The following is a 22,998-nucleotide window of genomic DNA, read 5'->3' as shown; positions in this document are numbered from 1 at the left end:
GTCATCGTTGGCTGAAAGGAGGACATGGGGAGGTTTGGAGGAAAACAGCCTTTATTTTGCAATTAGATGTTGCAATACCTGTGGATATTACATGTTCCACAGTGTTGCAAGAGAGTCCCTTGAGCAGAACTCATTGAATTTGGTTTGTAAAAGCTTCTATTAAGTACGGGCATTGGAAGTTGTGAAATTATCCATTATTCAGTGCATGCAAATTAACAAGATGTTTCCTAAGCTATTTTATTACAACTTATTTTGAACTGTGCGGAAGTGACTTTTCCTTCAGCCATATCCATGCCCAAGTTCTGGGACAATCTTAATCCTGAACACTCTGGCTCTCCTGAGCTCCTTTGTTGTATAGTTAAACACTTTAATAAGGACTAATTATCTGTAGAAGTATGCATGTTGGAGACCTCAGTGTTTTCACCTTTTGCAGCTCTGATGTAGCAGACAGTTTCAGACTACCCTCAGGATGATCAAATAGATCTGGGAATTGTCTTTTTTCCTCAAGTGATCTGCTGTTGCTATCCACCTTGCCAGATCTAGATCCTCCCCCAGAGAGCTTCTGAAACTTTTTGCAGATAGCCCTACGAGGGTGTCCTGCATAGTGGACACTGACATTTTCCAATCAGCAATGTTATTTTTAAGCTCTGCCATGTCATCAGCTAGTCATGTATCATTGCTTCATAGACCTTGTGGCCTGCTTCTGCCTGCAGACACAGCTAGCACAGGCTAGAGGGAAGGTAATTCCTCCTTTTCTGCCTGCCCCTTCCCCTCTTACATCCCAGAGGTCTATTTCTAGCTGGGAATGGGGGCTGATTTCAAAAGGGCAGGTGACGATATGTGACTATATATGATAATGCCTTCTTGAATCCAGGCAGCTCTGCTGGGTCCCTTTCTCTACTACCTGGCTTCTCTGAATCTCTCCTGTAAGCCCACAGTGCTGCTTCTTCCTCCAGTGAGACTTTTGCCTCTGAAAATGCTGTCAGTTTTCTTGGGAATTATTTCAAAAGGAATTATGATTTTCCTGTTTTACACCCAAGAAGTGCGTTCTTTGAAAACCCCATGCCTCACGTGGGCTGCAGAGGTTGGGCAGGACTCTTCCTGCCTTCCCATAGAAATGCTGCTCATCAGCTAGTTCAACATTTGTGCATTCCTTTTCTTGTCCTAGATCTCAATGCTACTCATTTTTCAGTCTGAGGATGATGGTCCCTCACTAAATGGAAACATATTTTTCCCCTCAAGAGATTTGCTCTTATCCAACTTGCTTCTTAGAGAAAGACAAAAATGCCAGAAACAGAGATGTGAGCCGAAGTGATTTGTTTGTCTGACTGCAGGCTCACCCTTGCTTCAAAGTACAGTATGGTTGTGTGGTCAAATTGTCAGGTGCATGTCCTGAGTGTGAGGAAATGAAGTTTACAATGACTGCAAATGGATAAGCTTTTATAAAAGTTGAATTGGCCAAGTCTCAATCATGTTTCTCTTGGTTCTACTTGTTAAAAAACATGTTCTTACTTTCTCATGAACTCTCTTCTGGATGAAACATTAGAATGAATTCCATTATGCTCATCCCGTGCAGGTAATAAATATTGCAGGACTCCTCTGGAAAAAATAAGTGATAAAATTCTGGTATCTTTGCCAGGATTCTCATTTTTACATTCAATACACATTCCAAGGTGGTGGAAAACAGAGTTTCTGGTTTGTAGCAAATTTTATTGTTGGTGGTTTTTAATTTGGTTTTGGACCTCAATTTTTAGGATGAACAGCTTTGAAGCGGGAATCCAGGCTGGGTCCTAGCTCAACTGGTGTCTGACCTGGGGAAGATTTAGAACAATATTAACAGCATTTTCTTTGGATAAATTCTGACAATTTTAAACATCTAACACTTCAACCTGCTGGTCAATTGGATTTGTTGTGCAAATGAAGCAGACTCTGTCTCAGCTGCCTCATTTTTTCCCTGGGTGTGCTCAGGGACACACAGGAGTAGGCACCTCAGCATTCCCTCCGGAAAGTCACCTCTTCACGGACGCGTGCTATCTCCCCTTGCAGCTGCAAGGCTGAAAGCGTAGTTTTTGTGGCTGACTGCAGCTCTGATGGTAAACGTAAAATATACTGACTATATGCTGAGAAACAAAGCAGCCCTACAGCAATAGGTCTCCTATCTGCCAGCATTTCTTAACTGCCAATTTACTTCCATAGTAATGGGATAAGGCCTTAGGGGGAAAAAAACATGACAAGGAACACGGCAAAATATTAAGCCCCTTTTCTTTAGTAGCAACTGCTCTCTTCCCACAGTTGGCAGTGAGGGAGCAGATGTGAAGAGAGCCTGCAGCTTCTTTGTACCTAACGTGTATCTTGGTGATGGATTTCCTCCACTAGCAAAGGACATGTAAAAATTCCTGCCCCAACAGATTGTTCCTGTCTCAAAGTTTTTAGCTGGCATCATGTCACACAACCAGTACACACGCTGCCCCACAAGCAGTTGTATCCCTCTAAGTATCCCTGTGTCCCTGGCATGGTGAGCTGCAGTGTTGTGGCTGCCAGCACTGTAGCCTCGAGGGAAAGTGCACACTCACAGCACACCTTGGGTAGCCAACGTAGCCTGAGGGCACGCAGCCTTCCCATCGTTGGCCAAGTAGCACGGCATGTCCTGTGTCACTCTTGTTCTTTGTTCTCATGGATGATCGCAGTCAGTGTGCTAAAGGTTTGGATGTTTTTCTTTAATGAGAAGAAAGAAGACTATGAGAGAATCACTTGATAATAAAAGCCCCATATGCAAGGAAGGACAGAGGGAGGGGAAGTACAGCCCTGACAACTCTTTACCAAAAGACGAAAATGACAGATGAAGGTGTTACTTGCGAATTGTTTTTTACACTTTCTGGCTTCTTTGTTTTCACCTTAGGTGGAAAAACACTCCTAAAACTTTGGAGGGAAGATGAGAGAAAGGGAAAACTGAATGCAGTAGAGATTTTTACATAATTATTGAACTATTCAGATGAGAGAATCCTGAAAGTTTTCTGATGATTTGAAACATTTTAATTTCTTTGGAAAAGCCCTTGCAGAAGTGAATTCTGTTTTTTTTTTGACTGACGCTCCCCAGCAACCGTTGCCAGCTTTCTTACAAGTCTGATAGAAAGCACACAAACCAGTGTGCTGCAGGACTGCGTGTTCCTTGACATGCTTTGTCTCTGTGACAGTCCCCAGTCCTCATTTCAAGTTTTAAAAGTCTGCACAAAGGTGAAGGCTTGGACATCACACTGCGCAAGTGCAAATGGAAACCACCTTTGTTTGACCCCCTAATGCCCGCAGTCTTTGCTAATAAAGATTCACTGTGTAACTCCCCATTAAAAGTGGCAGTTGGAGGCCAGGAAAAAAATCAGTTATCCAGTGTTTGAAATATCCGTTTAGCTGCTGGGAGCCACCATTTGATCTTGAGCAGGATACTTAGCTGTGTTCATTTTTAAGTGTCAGGTAGTTAGACAACTTCACTTGGCATTTGCATTTTATGGGGGTACATGTAACCTGAAGAAAAAAAGGAAAGTTTGCTATTTCCTGTAAACATTTTTATATAAAAGTGTCACATGAAAGGCTGCTGGATGAAAAAAATACCGTATTGTTGAGTGCCTGGAAAAAATCACTTAAGCATTATTTTAATCCTTGGCAGTAACTATTCCAAATGTATACTGTTTGTTTAAGAAATCTAGAATACTGTTTCTGAAATGACTTTCTTAGGACTCTATGTGCAGAGCCAAGTACAGGGAATCTGTGTATGGACAAGTAGACGGAGGCTGTCTCGTTCGAGAGAAAAAGACCATGTAAGGGTGCAGAAGGATTCTGGCTGTTTTACCTGGAATTTATTTCTGACCATTTGGGTTAGTAGTGGCATAAACCTTTAACCAAAGCAAGAAAGCCTAAAGGTCAGCAGTCATTAGGCAATTTTCCTTATACCACGACAATACGTATTGGCAGAGAATTGTCTCTTCTCATCTTCACCAGCTCTTTAGGTTAGTTGAAAGGTGTTAAACATACCACTTTTCTAGGGCTTTCATCTTTATGGGAACAGTTTTATGCTGCTCTCCTTGTGTAACTGGGTTATGTCTGGGGAAAAAAAGAAGAGCAGAGAAAGAAAGAACCTGGAAAAGCCCGGAAATACCCAAATGAGACAAGTGAAAACACATTTTATGAGGAAGAGGTATAGTCAAAGATCTTGGAAATATTCAACAGCAAATTTTGTGCTTTCAGGTGACAAAAGGATTTTGGTCATTAATTTTCTGTTGAGTCTTGTATCTCACCGCAGAAATAAATGTTGAAAGAGCAGCAATCTCTTGCCTGACAACAGAAACAGATTGAGAATTTTGAGCCTTGAAACATCCCTAACGGCAAATAAGTGCCAATAAGAAACAAAAACATCCCTTTAATAGGGAAGTTGGTGGCACAGGTCATCATCTATTTTGACAAGTCGTTTTCTCTTGTGTCATTTGTTGGTTTTGCTGTTATCTGTAGGAATGATCAAGGAGGCTGATATGTCATTGGAGAGCAGGAGAGAGGTCACACATGAAGCACGTCTTCTGTACTGCCTTTAATTGAACCTTCCCTGCTGCTTTTCCAGGCTGGTGGCTTTTCTGCACAGAATTAGCTGCAGGCAGTGCCTTCAGAGAAGCCAGGTTAGCATGACAGCTTGGCTAGAGCAAAAGTCTTGAAAGATAGCAGAAGAACTGAAAACATTGATGGGGAAAGAATTTTTGAGAATGGTAGATGGAAAACAGATACATGTAGATAGAGGAACACAGCTATAAAAGGTCAGTAAAATGCATAATGGAGGAAGACAGGGCACAGTCCTTCAACGTTTGAAGGACCTTTATACATGTGACAGTTCTGGACACATGAACTGATCTCATGCAGCTAGATACTTTTCTCAGGGAAGCCTCTAAACTTTTTAAATGTCCTATTTTTATTTTTGTAGTGTTTTTCACAGCTTCTTATTTAAAGATGTCAGGCGCCCTGTGAGTGATAGCATTAAGGAAATATGAAGTGACTAACAAAATGGCCAAACAGCATGACTATGTTGTGTTTATTGAGACATACCTGTCCAAGCCTGTTTTTAATTCAAAAATATTTAGTTACCAGTTGCTATGGTGAAGACACGCAGATCTGAGGAGGAATCGACCTCTTTCCTACCTCCTGATACCATTGTCCCTGAGGGAGGAGGGAAAGAATTCAGAGCCTCTTATTTCAAATATCTCTCTCCTAGGGCAGCCTTCTCCAAGAATTTTAAAGTAACTTCATTTAGAATCATAGAATCATAGAATGGTTAGGGTTGGAAGGGACCTCAAAGATCATCTAGTTCCAACCACACTGCCATGGGCAGAGAAATCCTTCACTACAAGAGGTTGCCCAAAGCCTCATCCAACCTGGCCTTGAACACCTCCAGGGATGGGGCATCCACAACTTCTCTGGGCAACCTGTTCCAGTACCTCACCACCCTCAATGTAAAAAATTTCTTTCTTATATCTAACCTAAATCTGCCCTCTTTCAGTTTAAATCCATTGCCCCGTGTCCTATCACTACACACCCTTGTAAAAAGTCCCTCTCCAGCTTTCCTGTAGGCCCCCTTTAGGTACTGGAAAGCTGCTATAAGATCACCCCAGAGCCTTCTCTTCTCCAGGCTGAACAGCCCCAACTCTCTCAGCCTGTCTTCCTAGCAGAGGTGCTCCAGCCCTCGCATCATCTTCGTGGCCCTCCTCTGGGCTCGTTCCAGTAGCTCCATGTCCTTCTTGTGTTGGGGACTCCAGAGCTGAACACAGTATTCCAGGTGGGGTCTCACGAGAGCTGAGTAGAGGGGCAGAATCACTTCCCTCGATCTGCTGACCACGCTCCTTTGGATGCAGCCCAGGATACGATTTGCTTTCTGGGCTGCCAGCGCACATTGCCAGCTCATGTTGAGCTTATCCCCCAGCACTCCCAAGTCCTTTTCCTCAGGGCTTCATTCAATCCATTCTCCGCCCAGCCTGTACTTGTGCATGGGATTGCCCCGACCCACGTGCAGGTCCTTGCATTTGGCCTTGTTGAACTTCATGAGGTTCTCACAGGCCCATCTGTCCAGCCTGTCAAGGTCCCTCTGGATGGCATCCCTTCCCTCCAGCGTGTCCACACCACCACACAACTTGGTGTCATCTGCAAACTTGCTGAGGGTGCACTCAATCCCACTGTCCATGTCTCCAACAAAGATGTTAAATAGCACTGGTCCCAGTACCGACCCCTGAGAAACACCACTCGTCACTGGCCTCCACTTGGACATTGAACCGTTGACCACAACTCTTTGAGTGCGACCATCCAGTCAATTCCTTATCCACCAAGTGGTCGGTCCATCCATCAAAACCACATCTTTCCAGTAGAGATAAGGATGTCGTGTGGGATGTGTGAGATAAGGGTGTCGTTATTTATCTCCATAACCCTGTTTTCACCTTTTCCTTGAATCCTCATTGAATAATGATGGTTAATTCTTATTTACTGTTTCTATTTTGTAGCTCTTTAAGTGCTTTACAGTGAAGGTCAGGATGCTCTTATTTTACAGTAGGGAAGATGAGATCCGAAGAGGCAAAGTGGCCTTGACCCTGTGATCCTGTTCATTCTGGCCTCTCTACTGTACCTGAATGGAGATTTCTGCTAGGAAGTCTTCAGAGGCTGCTTGCCCACTGTACCAGAGGAGTTGGGGAGAAAGCTCCCTCACCCCTTCCCTCCTCATCAGAAGTAGCCACCTGACATGTTGCAAATCGTGTTCTCTTTGGAGGCAGGTCAGGTTGTCCTCATGTTACATGTTGTCCTCAGAAATTTTGAGATAAAAGAGGTGCTGAAAATGGTGAACGTATTTAAGAGAGGAATTTAACCCCTGGGGATACTTCCTCTGCTGTACTTTTCTTAAATGCCGTTATAGTAAAATGCCATGGGACACTTATTTCTGTGTATGGGAGAAGTTATATGACTTGAAGTTGTATGGTATTGAATTACCTGGGCTAAATAACATCCAGCAACTTAAAACCTCCTCTTTGGTCTCTGTGGTTTTACTATTTTATTATTTATGTATTTATTTATTATTTTATTTTCTGTGGTTTTGCTTGCTATCCTGGTGTGTCCCTGAGCCTTCAGGAGAGATAAGAAGCAGTGCCATCTTCAGACCTTTATTGAGAGACAGAAGTAGTAAACCAGATGTAGTGTTAGCTATGCAGTGCAGAATCATTCCTGTGTTTGAAATTTATTTTTATATAACCCAGACAAGAAAGAGCTGTTAAAAGCTGTGCAGAAGATAAATATAGAAGGTGCATTAAAGCATCAGTGAGGTAGTGAAGTCAGATATGTGGCTGGGTTGTCAGAAGCTTGAGTTGCTGTTGTGTGCTCTTTTACAGTGGACAACTTGCTCAATGGAATCTTGCTCTGAGCCCTGTCCTGACCCCCATGCTTTGCTGCAGTGACTGTATCTAAATTGCAGTTCTTCCCTCATAATTGCAGAACTGCGCTTTCTGGGCTTCCTTCCTGATGCAGAAATATCATGTCCTGCTGGCTGTGCCCCACCACACTCAGCCCCTTTGTGCAATGTGTTCAGCACTTGGCCAAGGCAAGGCCATGACACTCTCTTGCCAGTCCCTCACCTGAGAAAGTAAAGGAGGAACCATTAGTCCAGGTCATAGGAAAAGCCACAATGATTCTAGGCCAGGTATTTTATTCTTCTGGTCTTGCGTTTTTTGCTGTACCATTCAGGACAGAGCCAAAGCCATATAGGCAGGTGGGTGAACGCAGTTCTAAGCTTTTCCCTGTCACAGCAACGTGTCAGGGAATCTCTAATAGCTGTTTTTATTCTCGCATCAGTTGAGTCAAATCCATTCCATTCAAAATTACTGCCCTGACATTTGAACCTTTCAGGCAGACTGCCAGTGGCAGCACCTTATTTTTCTGTTGGAAAAGGAGAAAAAAATCGTTGACATGTAATTAACAGAACCAGATAGAATTTGAAATCTCAATGACACCCATTATTGAATAATGAGCTTCAAATCCCTTGTTACGGATTGCTTTAACACAGCAATGGTGTAGGAGGATTCAGAGAGGATGGTAACTAGTTTTGCTTGAGCACTGATCTTGTACGTAGACAAAAGCTCGAGTTGTTCCATTAAAGACATACCTCTACAGAGCAGACAAAATATTGGACCAAAATGGCAAAACGGAGCAGGTAGGAGTGATATGCAGCAATAGGACACCAAACACTGTCATGTGACATCAGAGCAGACACTTAAAAATCCCATATTTCTGTTTGCTTTCACTGTGATGAGCCCTGTGCAGATACTGTCCGTGTGGCTACCCAGGCACAGGAAATCCCATGCGCCCTGGGTGCTGGGCAGGCTGCGTGCGCAGAATGTGCGTGTGGAGCAATATGCTGTGTGTCCTGCATGGTGCACTTAGGCTGGCCTTATGGCTGTCAGATAGCTTCATCTGTGGGATGTGCGAGGTCTGTGATCCATGTGATGTGCCTAATCACACTAGTGAAAGGAGAGGGAGAAGGAGATGAAAATCCTACTTTGCTACCTTCAAATTGTTGAATCCCTGCCTGGATGTCTGTGTATAATTTCTTTTAGAATCAGGACTGTAGAGTTCTAGGCAAGTGAACTGTGTCTGACATCTGCTTTATGAAGCATCCATCCACAAATATGTTTCTGTCTATATAACTGTTGTCTCTCAGAATACAAAATATTACTAATGCATAGCTTCTAATTGAATACTAAGCTATAATTAATTGTTCTTTTAAATTAAGAGGAGATGTGATGCCCTAATATCTCAGAATATTGCAAGTAATTAATTGTAGGTTAAATTAGAAGCCAAATTAGGCTTAACAAAACAAAATTCAAATTTGAGAAAATGGGTTTATGCTGTAAAGGGTAAGTTTTACACTTGGTAAATGATCATAATTTGAATTATCTTTTTAACAGTCCCAGAATATCAAGTTTCTCTATTACATGAAACCTACATAAGTTTTGAAGGCCCTTTGTATAGTATTGTGATATTCAGAGGAGATAGGTAGGGAGTGTCACACTGACACTGGGTAGAAACAAGTGTAGGTTAGCTGAAATTCTAGGGCAGCTCAGAGATGGTTTAAGAAAGTGTGATTCTATAATGTTTTTAAGAAGATGAGAGAGGAAAAACAAACATTTGCCTGTTTTAATAAGAGTCTGCACAGATTTTGACATCAGTTCTTAGTGGTAACTGAAAGCTGAAGGATTTTTGGAAATTGCTGTTGCAGAGCTGTCTCTGTGGGTAGAGAGTCAGAGAAATGTTCTTTAATGCCACATGCCAGGATCTGAGCTGACAAAGCTGCTTTCTGTGCAAAACACATAAGACACAATCTTTTTTATGCCTTTTGTAAAAAATGACTGGACTTCTGGTAAAGTGATTGCGATGCTCCAAAGTTCAAAGATTCGCTCCAGTTAGATCCCCTGTGATTCAGAAAACTTGAGATTTTTCTTTCTTACCTCTGGACAAATCGCCTTGCCTGAATGCAAGCCCACCCCATGATTGCTTACTTTGACTCATTCCTGATTTCAATCAGCTCCCACTCGAGCTCCTGTATTGCTTGAAGAATCTCTGTCTGTCTGGCATGACAGGCTGCTGCCACATATCAGGCACATTCGGGGACTTTCCTCAACATTAGAAAGGTACAAAATCTATTCAATGCCTCTGCCTGCGAGAAAGCCTGTCAGCAAGCAAGATATGAAGACAACCAAGTTAAGCATTATTAGTTCTGCCAAGACACAACTGTATGTTTCCCAGAATATCAGCAAAGATATCCCCACACACCTTTTGGAAAAGGAATGGCTGGGTGATTATATGATGATATGTATCCAGGTGTACCTGTCTCTGGAAAACGTGATTCTGGTTTATGCTGTCGAGGAAAGTCACGTTCCAAGATAGTTTTATCAGTGTACTCATAATTCTATGATAAATGTCACCCCTGACATAATCCAACTACTCTCCTTCTTAGATGTTATTTTTGCAGGTACATTGGAGACCAAGAAGTCAGAACCCAACTCAGCAAACTGAGACACAGCACAATGAAGCGAGCCAGTGTCACAAAATATTTGAGTATCCTACATGTTCTGGGGACAGATCAGTACAAAGCCGGTTAGAGAATTCTTTATGAGCCTCAGCTGTTGCAGTTTGTGTCAACTTATGCAAGAGGCAAAGGAAATCAGCTGAGATGTAAGAGAGCTAATTCACTTGTAGGAACAACTTCTGGAAGAGTCAAATATTAAGAGCTTTTGCTACAGTCTTGCTTTAATACCTGACGTTAAGTTAAAAATGCACCTTGTTTTACACATCTTTTTTATATAGGTATGTAGCTTCCAATTGAAATGGTTTTATCTTTCATGCAACCTTTCAATGGGAACAGGTTTCCTTTTAAAAAGAGAGCAGGGTAAAAATGTCTGAAGTAGTGACTTTGTTAGTCCTTTGTCACTTAAAACAATGATACAGTAGCTCTATATGCTTCCTGCAATTCCTTATGATGTGCCCATGCTAATACTGCAAATGTCTTGAGTATTATAGAAATACTACTGGTCTTTAAGAAGTGTGTCACCAGTGAAGCGTACATTAGACAGCTGTGTTGTGTTCTGACATTAAGCTATTTCAGTTTAATTTTTTTATCTGGTCAGTTGTGGTATTCTGATGGGACTGGAGAAGATAAGGTTACAGGAAGAGGCTGATATGAGAAAACCTTATGTGCTACATGAGATTGAGTGGGTCAAATGCATGGCATCGTATATAGATAAAGTCTGTTCTTGTTTGTTAGCAGTTACTTTTATTATGGAGCAGAGAAAAAGATAGTGCTGCTTCATCCCTGTTTCAATCTAGTAGAAGTCCATTCCTCATCTAAGCTTTAGTGATTGTTTATTCAATCTGACATGATGTCTTTGGGAAGAATGGCATAAAAGAAATGTCTAGAAAGGAAAATGCCACTTGACCTCACAGGCTTGTCCCCCCTTAAGTTTCTTTTAACCCCCAGTTTTCTGTTTTGTCACTATATCCTTTAATCCTTTCTCTCTTCATAAAAGTGCCAAGATGTCTCCAAGCCACTTAGACTCTGGTACTTGTTTCCATGTTCTTACTTGGCAACTAATTCCATGAGTTCATTATTCTGACCCTGAGTGAAATAGTTTGAATTTCCGGTATATACAATTATTTTGGGTTATGACTTCTGACTTTTGAACCCCTCTCCAGAATGCACCATTTAAATCTCTTCTTCAGCATTGAGTGCTGTTGCCGGGTCAACTCAGTGTCAATATTCCTCTAACAGCTTTATCATCATCAGAATTTCTTTCTACGTCTTCTCTTGGAACAACTGCAGCAAAATCTGGGATCTTCTGTTCAGAGGGCATGATTCTTCCATTATTATTCATGGTCTCCAGAAGTCATGGCATTGTTTACAGCATATGAGACAGTGAGGTGCTTTATGAAAAGTAAAACTGGACTTAGTAACTAGTAGTCCTTGTTGTGTATTTCGTGCTCTCCACGACTGGGCTGGACTGCATTCTGATCTCATCTGCAGCAATACAAATAATAATTAGCACAAACAATTTTAGTGCATGATCTAAGCTCAAAAAAAGAAGTATAACTTGAGAAAGCATTCAGCGCTCTGGTATTCCCTATCTGCAGCCATTACTCTGTGTAGTAAAAATATTCTATGTGCATTTTGTTTTCAATGTTTACAACATCTATTAAAAAAAAGAAGATTGCAGATATTAAATATCCAGTCACTGCACATGGAAATAGATCATCTGATTTATTTTATTCTTTCACACCTTCTACTTCGTAGCCGTAGGAATTAATATGATATTAAAGAGTGATTTTTCCTTCCTGTTGCTTCATCCGTTTATTGTATTGATATTGTCAAGTACTCCTGTAAAATAAACTAGCAGCCCAGACCCACTTAATTCAGCCAAACATTAGTCTACCAGTATATATCTTTAGTAAAGACTGATTTGGTGGAAGGGAGTTTAATTGAGGGTGCAAAATGGACATACGGATGGATTCCCAGCTGGAACTGTTTTGAAGTTTGTGTAAAAGCCGGTAATAATCTCCTAAAATGCACTCTCAGCCAAAAAAGAGCAGAAAAGGGCTTACAACACTGAAGTGGTATTTACTATTTTTTATTTCCTTCCTTAGCCTACTATCAGCCATGGGAATTTACAAGCTTTCCAACAAGGCTGAAGAAATCCAGGAAACCACAATGACAGATCCACTTGAAAAGACTATTTCATGTGAGTGAGTTGAGAAAATAGAAAATATTTTTTATCAGTGGCTGAAGATGTCTATTAGAAACATCACTAATAATATGAGGTTTAGTGTAATGAAAGGAGTTTCTCATGCACAGCTGGCAGATATTTGTTTGCATCAATATTTTTTTTTTTTCACATGAAAGCCACTATAAGCAATCCAGTTATCTCAGAAATGAGTGTAAGGTTACAATTTTTGGGCACATTCTTTAAATAAGCAATCTGTTATTATCTTTAAATATCAATTTATAAACAAGAGATCTGCAAAGAGAGATGTCTATGTTTTGTGAAGGTTTTTGACTGTGCAAATATCAATAAATGTTGTGTAAAAAGCTTGATTGTGTGAACAACATAGAGTGTTGATCAGTATAAGAAAAAAAACTCCTGGTTTTTGTTGGGCTTGAAAAGTCTTGCTTCTATTTTGGCCAGAAATAAGAGTTAGGATGAAGAAGGAAGTCTTTCTAGAAGTATGTTAGCAGTTGTCAGCCAGAACCAGAAAGTGCAGAGGCACACAAAAACTGAACAGGCAAAAAAAAAGGTAAGAAATTCCTTGCAGACCTCAAAGAAACAAGTACAAAATAAAATAAAAACTGTTGGCTTGAGGTTAGGGTAAGGATTTGGTGCTGTTACTCTTTATTGTTCTAATTTTTGAGGAAGATTTTTATCCCCAGAAGCTCGTTTTCTTGCCTAGAATAAATTCAGAGAATAGACTTTAAGAACTCCTACTCAGATGATTCTGAGAGAACTTCTGACTGATACGTTCCAAGGGAGCAGAAGAGTTAGCCCCACAATACCTTGTATTTGAAATGCACGGCTACTCAGAGGAGTCAGTGTTTGCCTGTGCTATGCCCTTCCGTGTGTGGTATTTGTTACACTTCCCACTAGTTTGAATAAATTTTTACTATTGAATTAAGTTGGGCTTCTCTTCTGAGAAGTGATGCCCTTAATCCAGTATATCTTGTCTTTGTATTGTAAGCTTGCTGATTTTCATGACAGTGACATTACGTGTTGACTACGTATTAATTCTATAGGAACCTTTCAGAGCCTGGCTTTGAGAAAGTGTGGTATTCAGTGCCACTTTGTGCAACTTCCACAGAACTGTACGCAAAGTCTCAGTTACACTAGTGTTAGCCTGAGATTGCTTGGGCGTTGCTGAGAGCATGACATACAGGTGCTGAGGCACTCAACTGCCACGTGTCTGACAGGATGTGGTATGATGGGAAAAGAGAATCAGGCATGGTGTGTGAAGGGGCTTCGCAGTGATGTGTAGAAAGACTTGGCTGGACAGTCTCGTGCGTGTGCACCCGTCACCTAACCAGGTGGTTGGTTAGAAGTGTCTCCTCAGCAGAAACTGCCCATGTTGACCTCAAACTTTTCTGCTCCAGAGACCTCCCTATCTCCACATCCCACTATTCCTCCACACGCACCAGAAACTCAAAGCACTGCTCTGCCCTTTTCCCACAGTTCATCTTCCCGCAACCCTTCTCATCCTGGTGGGCCAGGGAGGGAGTGTGTTACTTCTCCTCCTTGGGCTCAGAGCCAGTTCAGAAGAACAATTTGTGCATGTATCGAGACTGGTCTGTAGAGGAGTTCTGGGCAAGCAAAATCATCTTCTTCCTTCCATTTCTAGACAAAATTCTCAGGCAGAAAACCTGGCAGTATGGTAGTCCAGTGAAAAGATGTAATTAGTGTCTTTATTTATCCCTCAAACTATTATTATGTGTTGAGATGGAGAAAAAAAATTGCCAGAGTGATTCTCAAATCCCAAGCTGAGCTTCCAAAGCAAGCAAAATAAAATAAAATGAGCAAAATTTATATGGAAATCAGTAAGACACAATCAATGTGGAATCTCAAGTGTCATACTAGTGGGAATAGCCAAACTATTGTAGTTAGTGAGGTACTGCTGTATATCTGAGCATGTGGATTTTAGATTGCTTCTGGAAAACGTTCTTTGTCAGCTATGCTATACTTTTTTCATGTTTTGCTGAGTCCTCTGCTAAGTCTACTTTAGCCTCATGAATGGAAGTTTCCTTGACTGCTGCCTGCAGGTGATAACAGTATCCCATGAAAACAACGTAGGAGCAGTGATGCCCACCGTAAATATGTTTGGTTTTTTTTGAGTAGAGCTTCACTTAAAAAAAAAAACAAAACCAAAAACATTTTGGCCCAAATAAAGGCATATGGGCCCACACTCTCCAAACTATTAGCTGGCTTTTTCAATAGGCTTTTTTTACCGAATTCCACAGCGTGGTTTCTAGTACGTTCAACACCAAGAGCTATTAATTTAACAGGGTTGAGATTGTTTCCCATAACACAGTGCTCCACAGCTTCCTTGTAAAAAATAATCATGTGGGTTTTTTGTAGGTTACATGCAGTCCTCAGGATTTTGTAATTTCATCGGAAGATGTCTACAATTATCAACCAACTTCAGGGTTAATTAGCTCATTAGCTTGTCTGTAACTTTGCTTACCGTTTAAAGTTTCAGCTTTTTTTCCAAATCTTGCCCAGAGTGTCGTTTTGTACTTATTTCAATTTTGTGGATGCTTGGTGATGAATTCTTCTTGGTTTTGAATCTAGTTTAAATAACTATGCCTATATAGAACCTAGTTTGTTCTTTATAAAATATTGTACTGGCACCAATATAAACAGAACTGAAATGGCTAGCAGGCCACAGCATAATAAATCAGAATGATTAGTCATCCTCCTGGGACACAGATGAGTCAGCTCAGGTCAAGACACTTCTGGGAAAACTAGAGAGCTGGTAAATGTATTACCAGCTGACTATCAAAGTCCCTGTGCCATACCAGGAACTATCCCTGACTTGGGCAATTCTTCCCTTCCTGCAATGACAGAAGCAAACCAACTGCTTAACAACTCATTCTCCTTCCTTCTACTCCTTGCTACCAGTTTTGGCAAGCCAAACAAATTGTTTCTCCAAGACATTCTGTGTATTTGTGGGCTAACAACAGTTTTTTATTAGATTAAATACTATCTGCAATGTAAAATGCAGCCTTTTTCTTTTTTTTTCTTCTAGTAGACAAGAGGCAGGTTTACTTCACAATCTTTTAAAATTTATTTCTTTAATCATGCTTTACTATCTTCTCAGATGAGGTCCAGATTGTCATTTCAGAATAAAGCAGGAGCATTTTCTTTTACTGCACTCCATTCTACCATGATGTGCAGAATTAAAGCCTATGCTCCCACCTGAGTAAAGATTACACAGTTTGCTCCATTATTGTGATGTGCAACCAAAAAAAATCTGTTCTCATCAATCACTCTTCCCTTTTCATACTGATAGTTAAGGGGACACTTGAAATGCCATCTTGGGGCTGAGCACTGATGCCTCAAGGTAAAGACGTTTCTTAATCTGAACTGGAAATATCCACAGGTCCTTTTTATTTTGATAGGCAGAGCTGATCAGCAGATCTGCAAGGCCCTTTGCCTGTTTTTTTTTCTTTTTGTAAGTAATTACTCTTCAAATAAAACATAAACTCCTTCTATCTTAGCCTTTTTCATATCATCTTATTTTAGATGTCTCTAGATATGCCACAAACAGGGATGGCCTTGGTGATTTGTTCATGACCTCACCAGGGATGAATTTGCTAGGGAGTCTGTTAGTTCCCTCTTCTCCCTCCTTTCAATCTGCCCGTGCTTATTAGCACTTCTCGGTACATGTCAGCCAGGACCTGTTGAATATCATGGCTGGATCCAGGTCTGATCTAATCATTTGCCTCTGTTATTCATGCTGCTGAAGCTTTGGGCCATAACCTCATTCCAATGTGCTCTCTTTATCTTATGTATACCTGTGTGTCAGAGGTGCAGTACCATCCAGAGATTCGGGATGAACAGAGCTGATGGGAGTGTAACTGTCTGGAAATGTTCCAATGACACCAAGGTCTACAAACACAGATCTGTTGAGGCTGAAATGTTTGGAATTACATGCATTTTTGCTGAATTGCTGCAGCTTTGCTGAAGAATATAATCTTGCATCTGGCATACGGCTATCTTGGGAACATGATCTCAATGCCTCTCGGAGCCTCAGATCTCAGGCTGACCGATAGTGGCCTGCCCTGCATCAGGAGACTTTGGGAACTCAGCAGAGGAGCAGCCCATCTAGGGCAAGTGCTCTGGAAGGTGGGTTTCTTGTGTTTGGTGCTGTTTCCAGCTTCAGAGCTGTAGATCTCAGAGGTTCCAGGTATTCAGCCTCACATGTGTGAGCATATTCTTTGGCAAAGCCCTGTATAGTGCCAAAACAAGGAACTGAACATGTTTCTATTCCTACAGTGTGTGACCTTCTTTGTATTTGCTTCTTCAAATTCCACTAGGACAGACATTTGTATAAAAAGCAATTGTAACTCAGAATTTTACCAGTGAATATACATATTTCAGAATTTATGTTCTGTGACCCGTATCAGTCTTAAAGTTTGCTTTTGAATGAAAGGTTCATTTAACTTACAAACACCATGTGAGTGATGCACCCATCCTCTCTTACAGTGAAGGAGTTGCAGCTGAAGACACATATCTGACATTCGTTTTGACTTTTTGCTGTTTGAGATGTAGACCTGTATGGTCTTTCATGATACATCTGAGAATTTTGCAATGTGTGGACAACTTGCAAACATGGAAAATAATAGTCAAATGATTTAGTTAGATCCAGTCTGTATATGCCAGAGATGTTCAGGTAATAAGTAACTTTTTGCAAATAGATAAAATTGTCTACAATGCAATATGTTTGTATACATAGCCCCTTATTTCTCTTTTGGTCACTCATCTGCCTTGGCCAGAACTGCACTTTCTAAACCTATTATAAACTTGAATTAGTTTCAGAAGAGAAAAAAAAAGGTTTTGTCATAAAAGAGTTTGATTATTCTGCTCTGGTAGAGATCATGAAGGATTTGATATTGCTGGGTTAGATATGTGTGATTCTTAACGTTTTTCTGAGTGATCTTTTTGAAGCTCAATATTTAGAGAGCTTGACAATGGGCACTTTGCAAACCTTAAGGTAAGATATATGTCCCGTGGCCTGCCCAGGGCTTTGCTTCTTAGGCTGGATGGGATTCCAAGCCTTCCAACAGATAAATCATGTATATGGTTTCTGGGAGATTCAGATGTTAAACTGATCCTCTCCTAATGATAAAGCTCAGTTAAGTATTCCTTAAAGATTTTAAAATTTAGGCCTTGGTCCTACAGTATAAGGCACATCGATCCACGGGCTTCAGCTAAGGATTGACTTGAAAACAGGTGTCCTCTAGCATGTAACACATGGCAGATGAACAGATTCTCCCTTATTTCAGTTTCTGTGAAGCTTTTACCTGAGAATAGGGAAATCCAGTGTTACAGCCATATGGATACTGTTCTCAACGGCATAAAAATCCTACTGGTCTACAGAAGTTGAATCTGAATGGTACTTTTGACTGACTGAACAGATCTAGTTATCACCTCCCATTATTGTTTTTTTTCTGTTGCTGTAGTTGCGAATGGAACTTTAGAAATATAGGCAATAATGTCAATGCCACAGACTGTGTGTCTGAAATTGGTATGCTGTCTTGGTCCTGTGGATTTTAATTTGTAACATGGATCTTAACTCTATAAAAAATCCAGATAGAAGTATGCTTCTAGCTTCACACATCTCTTTTGGACTCATTTCTTGCAAACAGAACTGCCCTATTAGAAGCCTCTTCCACAGAGAACTCTTTGTAGGATTAGGACCGTAAGCAAGCTGTGACAGAAATGCCAGCTGTGACAGAGGATTGCATGTCAGTGCTGTGGGAAGATGGTGAAAGTTCCTGTGCAGCACTTCTCATTTGTAGATTTTGAAGACTTACTTCAGTGTCATTTTACAGTGATATCCCAAGGTTACTCAGCAGATAAGTGACACATCTGGGAATGAAGTCCAGGTGTCCTGAGCTCCAGTCCACTGCTCCATCCATGCCTCCTCCAAAGCAGCAATGTTTGCAAAGAGCTGTAGGAAATGCCCAATTTGCCTGTGTTTCACCCCGGGAATGGAATGCTAGGTCAGCAGTATTTATTTTCTTATCTTGATCCCCCTAATTTTTACTTTTAAAAGAGCTCTCTCTGTGACAGAGGCTCTTGCAAACTCAAAACATGTTACTGGTAGAGCTTGGAAAATTTCTTGCAAGTTATTGATGTTTGTAAAATGGTGATTCCCAAACTTTGCCTGTGAAGCTTGGAAAATGATGGTGGGAGGAACCCACCTGGCAGCGTGTCAGCTGCTGTCCTGTGTGCCGCTCTGATCGTATTGATGACTGGATTTGAGAGTAAAGCATGGCTGGTCCTGCCTCTGTCCAGTGCCAGATTTCACTCCATTGCCCTTGCTCTGAAGTTAATGGGTTTAGAGATATGAACTCGCTGCATGTTTCTCAGTCTAGAGCTAAACAGGTTGCCACACTTAAAAGCCCCACCACCCATTGCTGCAAATCTGTTAAACATCTCTGGTTAACCATACAACCTCCTACTTCAGCAGCTGAGCATGTAAATTCTTGTGACCAAATAGCTGCATAGTTAACTGCTTTCATATGTTCTCCCACTGTGCCCATCTCAAAAAGTGAAATCCTAGCCTGGCTTTGCTGTGGGCAGCCAGGCTGGTGACCAGGACACAGCTGTTTTAGGGGTTGAATGGGGGACCCTGGAGCCTTACTCTTTATGGCTCCCTGGAAGTGGGGCAGAGGGTAGGCAGGCAAAGGCAGCCCAGGCGATGGTGGGAACTCTGACTTGCCCTCATCCTCCTTTCCCCTGGCACAAATTGCCGTTTGCTGCTGTGGGAGTCCAGACTTGCTGCCAGGCTTTTCCAGGACCTGATGCTGCTGGAGATGGGTGATAGGGTTCATGGTGGCTACCCAGGTATGGCTCTGTGTGCCCTGGCGTGCTCCCTCCCACAGCCTCACTGCATTTATGGGAGGGGGAAACTGCATTTCTTTTTCCAGCTCCCAGACTGCAGAGGGGATTTGTTCAAAGAGAAACAATGCCTATCCGGGCAGAAAGCACCGTGGAAGCTCTGAAGGGCAAATAGTTTCCCCCAGCTGCCCCCTGCCCTGGCCAGTCGCTGTGGCCCTGAGGCTGTGCTCTGCATGCCCACCCTGGGGTGCAGCATGGAGGGCAGCGGGGCTCGGGGCTGGCCCCGCACGCCAGCTTGGCGGTGGGTGCCGGTACGCGGCCACGGCGTACTGGCAGAGGTGCTGTAGTAGCTGTCCGTGTTAGAAATGAAAGGGTCACGTCCCCCCAGTCCGGAGGCAGGGGCTGGAGAGCCCCCTGTGAAAGGCAGTGGTTAATCTGAAGCACAGGCGAAGATCGTGGCGGCGCTGGGAGCATGTTTGCCTTGGCTGCTCCGAGCCCCACGCTGCAGCACCGTGCAGGCCCCTGGCTGCCGGCCAGGCTGTGATATTTCCTTTCACTGTTGTTCATAAAGGCATTCGGGAAAACAATTGAGCGCAATGAGGGCCTTCCCGTTCCGGCCAATGCCTGCCTACAGCATGCGGAGCCGGGGTTGCGGGGACCTGCCTGGCTGGGGGACAGCCATGGGACTGGGGGCCACGCTCAGCCCTGCGGCACCCAGCCAGCTCTAAAGGTGGTTCTCCCACCCTTCAAGGCACAACGGGGTTTCTTCCAGCAAACAAAAGGAAATGTCACTGTATTTTGGCGTGGGGGTGACTGGCATGCAGTTTAAAAGGATTTATCGATGCAAGAACTGTGGCTTTTTAAAGTGCCCAGGTAGCAGGGGCCACACACCCCCAGCACGCATGGCCGCAGCCCCATGAAGATGATGGCATGGTTTTCCTCTGTGGAAGAGAAATTCTTTCAGTGCTACAAGGCACCCTTGTAGCTGGGTCTGCTTGAGAAGCAGTGTTGAATTAATTGCTTTAAAATAAAAAGGCCACTCACTTCACACTGTTAGTTGTGTAGGTATAAAATCTGTGTGTGAAGCAGGCCTCAGGCTACCCAAGATGTCAGCTATGCAAAGGAAATCATATGGAACATAAACTAATAAGGACAGAAATGCTCAAATTACATGGCATTTACATTACCTGGGGCATGGCAGCAATAAACGTGAACATGAGGGAAGCTTGGCAGGTCTCTCCCTCCTACATGTACAACCACACCGTTGCTAATGGAACCGGCCAGGTGCTGGGAATGCCCCTTTACAGCTCACGGAAGCTCTAACACTTCATGAAACCTTGCAGGATCCTGGCTCTTAGTATCCTACACTTGCTGGAATGTTAAAACACCACTGACTTAGGCAGAGCAGCTTGACGTCCTTATGTAAATTGGGACAACTCTACCAAGGCCATGTTTATGTTGACTAATATCCCTAGTTCGCTGCTGGAGGGTAGCTTGGGGTAGCTGTGACAGAACAAATCTCAATGTACAGAAAGCACCTGGGGGCCTTGTGCTGACGGAGTTAATGGAAAGTGAGGTCAGCAAATCCTGGACAGATGAGAGGATCTCGGGGTCTGATGTTTCACATCTGGGATGACCAACTGATGGTCCAGGAATTGGACTATGGCATGTTTTTCTTCTGGCTCCTGGGAGTGCTGGCCAGTTCACATGAATGCTTTGAGAGACTCAGGAGAGAATGTATCATGTTCTACCTCTTTTTAAAGACGAGTAAGCTGGGAGCATGACAGTTTTCATCTACTGTAGTGTAGCCCAAGCATGTCCTCTGGTGTTCTTGCCTGCTGACTCTTTAGCTAGACACAGAAGTGCTTCTCCCTGCACAAGTCAGCCATCTATGTTTCAGGTGATGGGAAGAGAGAGGAGATAGTCTCCACTCCAGTCACCCTGAGGCTGGCAGCTGAGGCACTAGCAGCCAAATCTGTAGATAGTTAAGCTAAAGCAAAAGGGGATAATCCATGGTAAGAGGGAATTGTGTAGGGCAACTGAATAGAGGACTTTGTGATCACCTGTGAAACTTGTTCAACTAAACTTTTTGGCGTCCCAACTCTACAGAGTGTTTTTTATTACAGTGACCTTAAAATTATGGGTTTTTTTCCAAGTCATTTGGGCCTTGTCTAGGCTCATGCATTTTAAAACAAACAAACTTCACGACGAGAATTAGTACCTTAGACAGCAGAGATCATGCAATTCAGTGCCTCAGGTGAGTAAGATGAATTGTGTTGTAACGCATGTGAGTTTGTTAGGGAGAATGCTTCTGGGATCAGTGGCAAAAATCAGTGAGATTTTTATTGTGGGCTTTAGGAGGAGCTGAGATAGGTTTGTCCTGACCTTCCTTGCTGATCTGAGCTCGTGGGCCAAATTGGGCACAAGCAAACTATGATGTGTTCCTGATGTCGTGGTAATTCCATATGGGCCAGCACAGGCTCCAGAGGGGTCAAATTTAAAGATGTTTCCTTGTTCAGGAGGCAAGAATGCTAAAACTGTAACTTTGAATCATTAAGTGATGTCTCTTGTCAGAAGTCTGTTAGGATTGGGTCGTGCACAAATGACCACTGTGAATAGAGTAAGCTTTTTCTTTTGAGCTAATGCTCACCTAATATCATATTACAGGAATTTGTATTGGAAGGACCATAGCCTTAAGGGCAGGTGCTCTGGTTGTACAGGAGAGCATCCATTTTTCCAGTGGAGTTGACAAGGCCTTTGGCATATTGCAGCCTAAATAAATTTTTATTTTTATTTTAATCATGTTTGAAAAGCAATTGAACTATTTTGAACTGGGAATCTTTCTAAATGTTTTTTTTTATTTGGTTGTTTTTTTCTGTTCTTTATGTACACCCCAAATTCAGCTGATCCTTTTAACATGAATAGTTTGTGTGAGACCTTTCGGCTGTTCCCGGTCTGCAAAATGTGCATTAATTGTTTTTTTCTCTAATGCCAGCAATTTAATTATACTGTTTTGTGTTTCAAGACTGTTCTGACAGGGGAGAGGCTTGAAAATTTACCTGGAAAAGTCATCAACAAATAGTCCCAAGAGCACAAGCTGAAATTTTCAGGTGCATTTTTCCTCTTCCACATCAGAGACAAGCAGCAAGTATAAGCTACCTGGAGCTAAAAAATTGCGTGGTTCTTGTGGCTCTTCAGACTGGAGAGGGATGCACTGCCTGTGTCTCTTTTGGGCAGAACAGTTGTATCTCACATCTATCAGTATTAACAGGGAGTTTTAAAAACCAATCTCCTCTGAGGGTCACACATTATTGTATTTGAAAAAACACTAGCAACAGTGTTTCACTTACTGTGAGTTTGTAATGTTCCTTTATCTCTGTGAAGTCTTACATTTTCCTAGGAGTTGTGGCAGCCCATGAAATGGACTTGGTTTTGGAGTTATAAACTCTGAATTCAAATTTTATCGCTTCTTGGAGCTTAACAGAGCACTAGGTTTGCGATTTTATTCACAAAGCTATGGATCATTGCAAATTGCTTCCTACTATTTGACAGCTTCCTTTTTAGAAATTTCAACACTCCAGCTATCTGCCTTCAGCAATGTATGATTTTAATCACTGCTATGATTTCATAATCCTCCTTTAATTCAGCAAACATTCCAGATTATCAACATATGTGATTTATATTTTGGGAGAGCACAGTGCAGTAAAATTTTCCTGTTGTCAGGGTTTTAGATTTTGTAGCTGGAAGGTGCATATTGTTAACCAGGGGTAATTTCTTAGATATAGTTTATAAATATGTGTAACTGTTTTGGGTTGTAGAGATGACATTCCCT

Source organism: Tauraco erythrolophus, chromosome 11, assembly GCF_009769465.1.
Source record: "Tauraco erythrolophus isolate bTauEry1 chromosome 11, bTauEry1.pri, whole genome shotgun sequence".
NCBI lineage: Eukaryota > Metazoa > Chordata > Aves > Musophagiformes > Musophagidae > Tauraco > Tauraco erythrolophus.
This window is presented reverse-complemented; position numbering follows the sequence as displayed.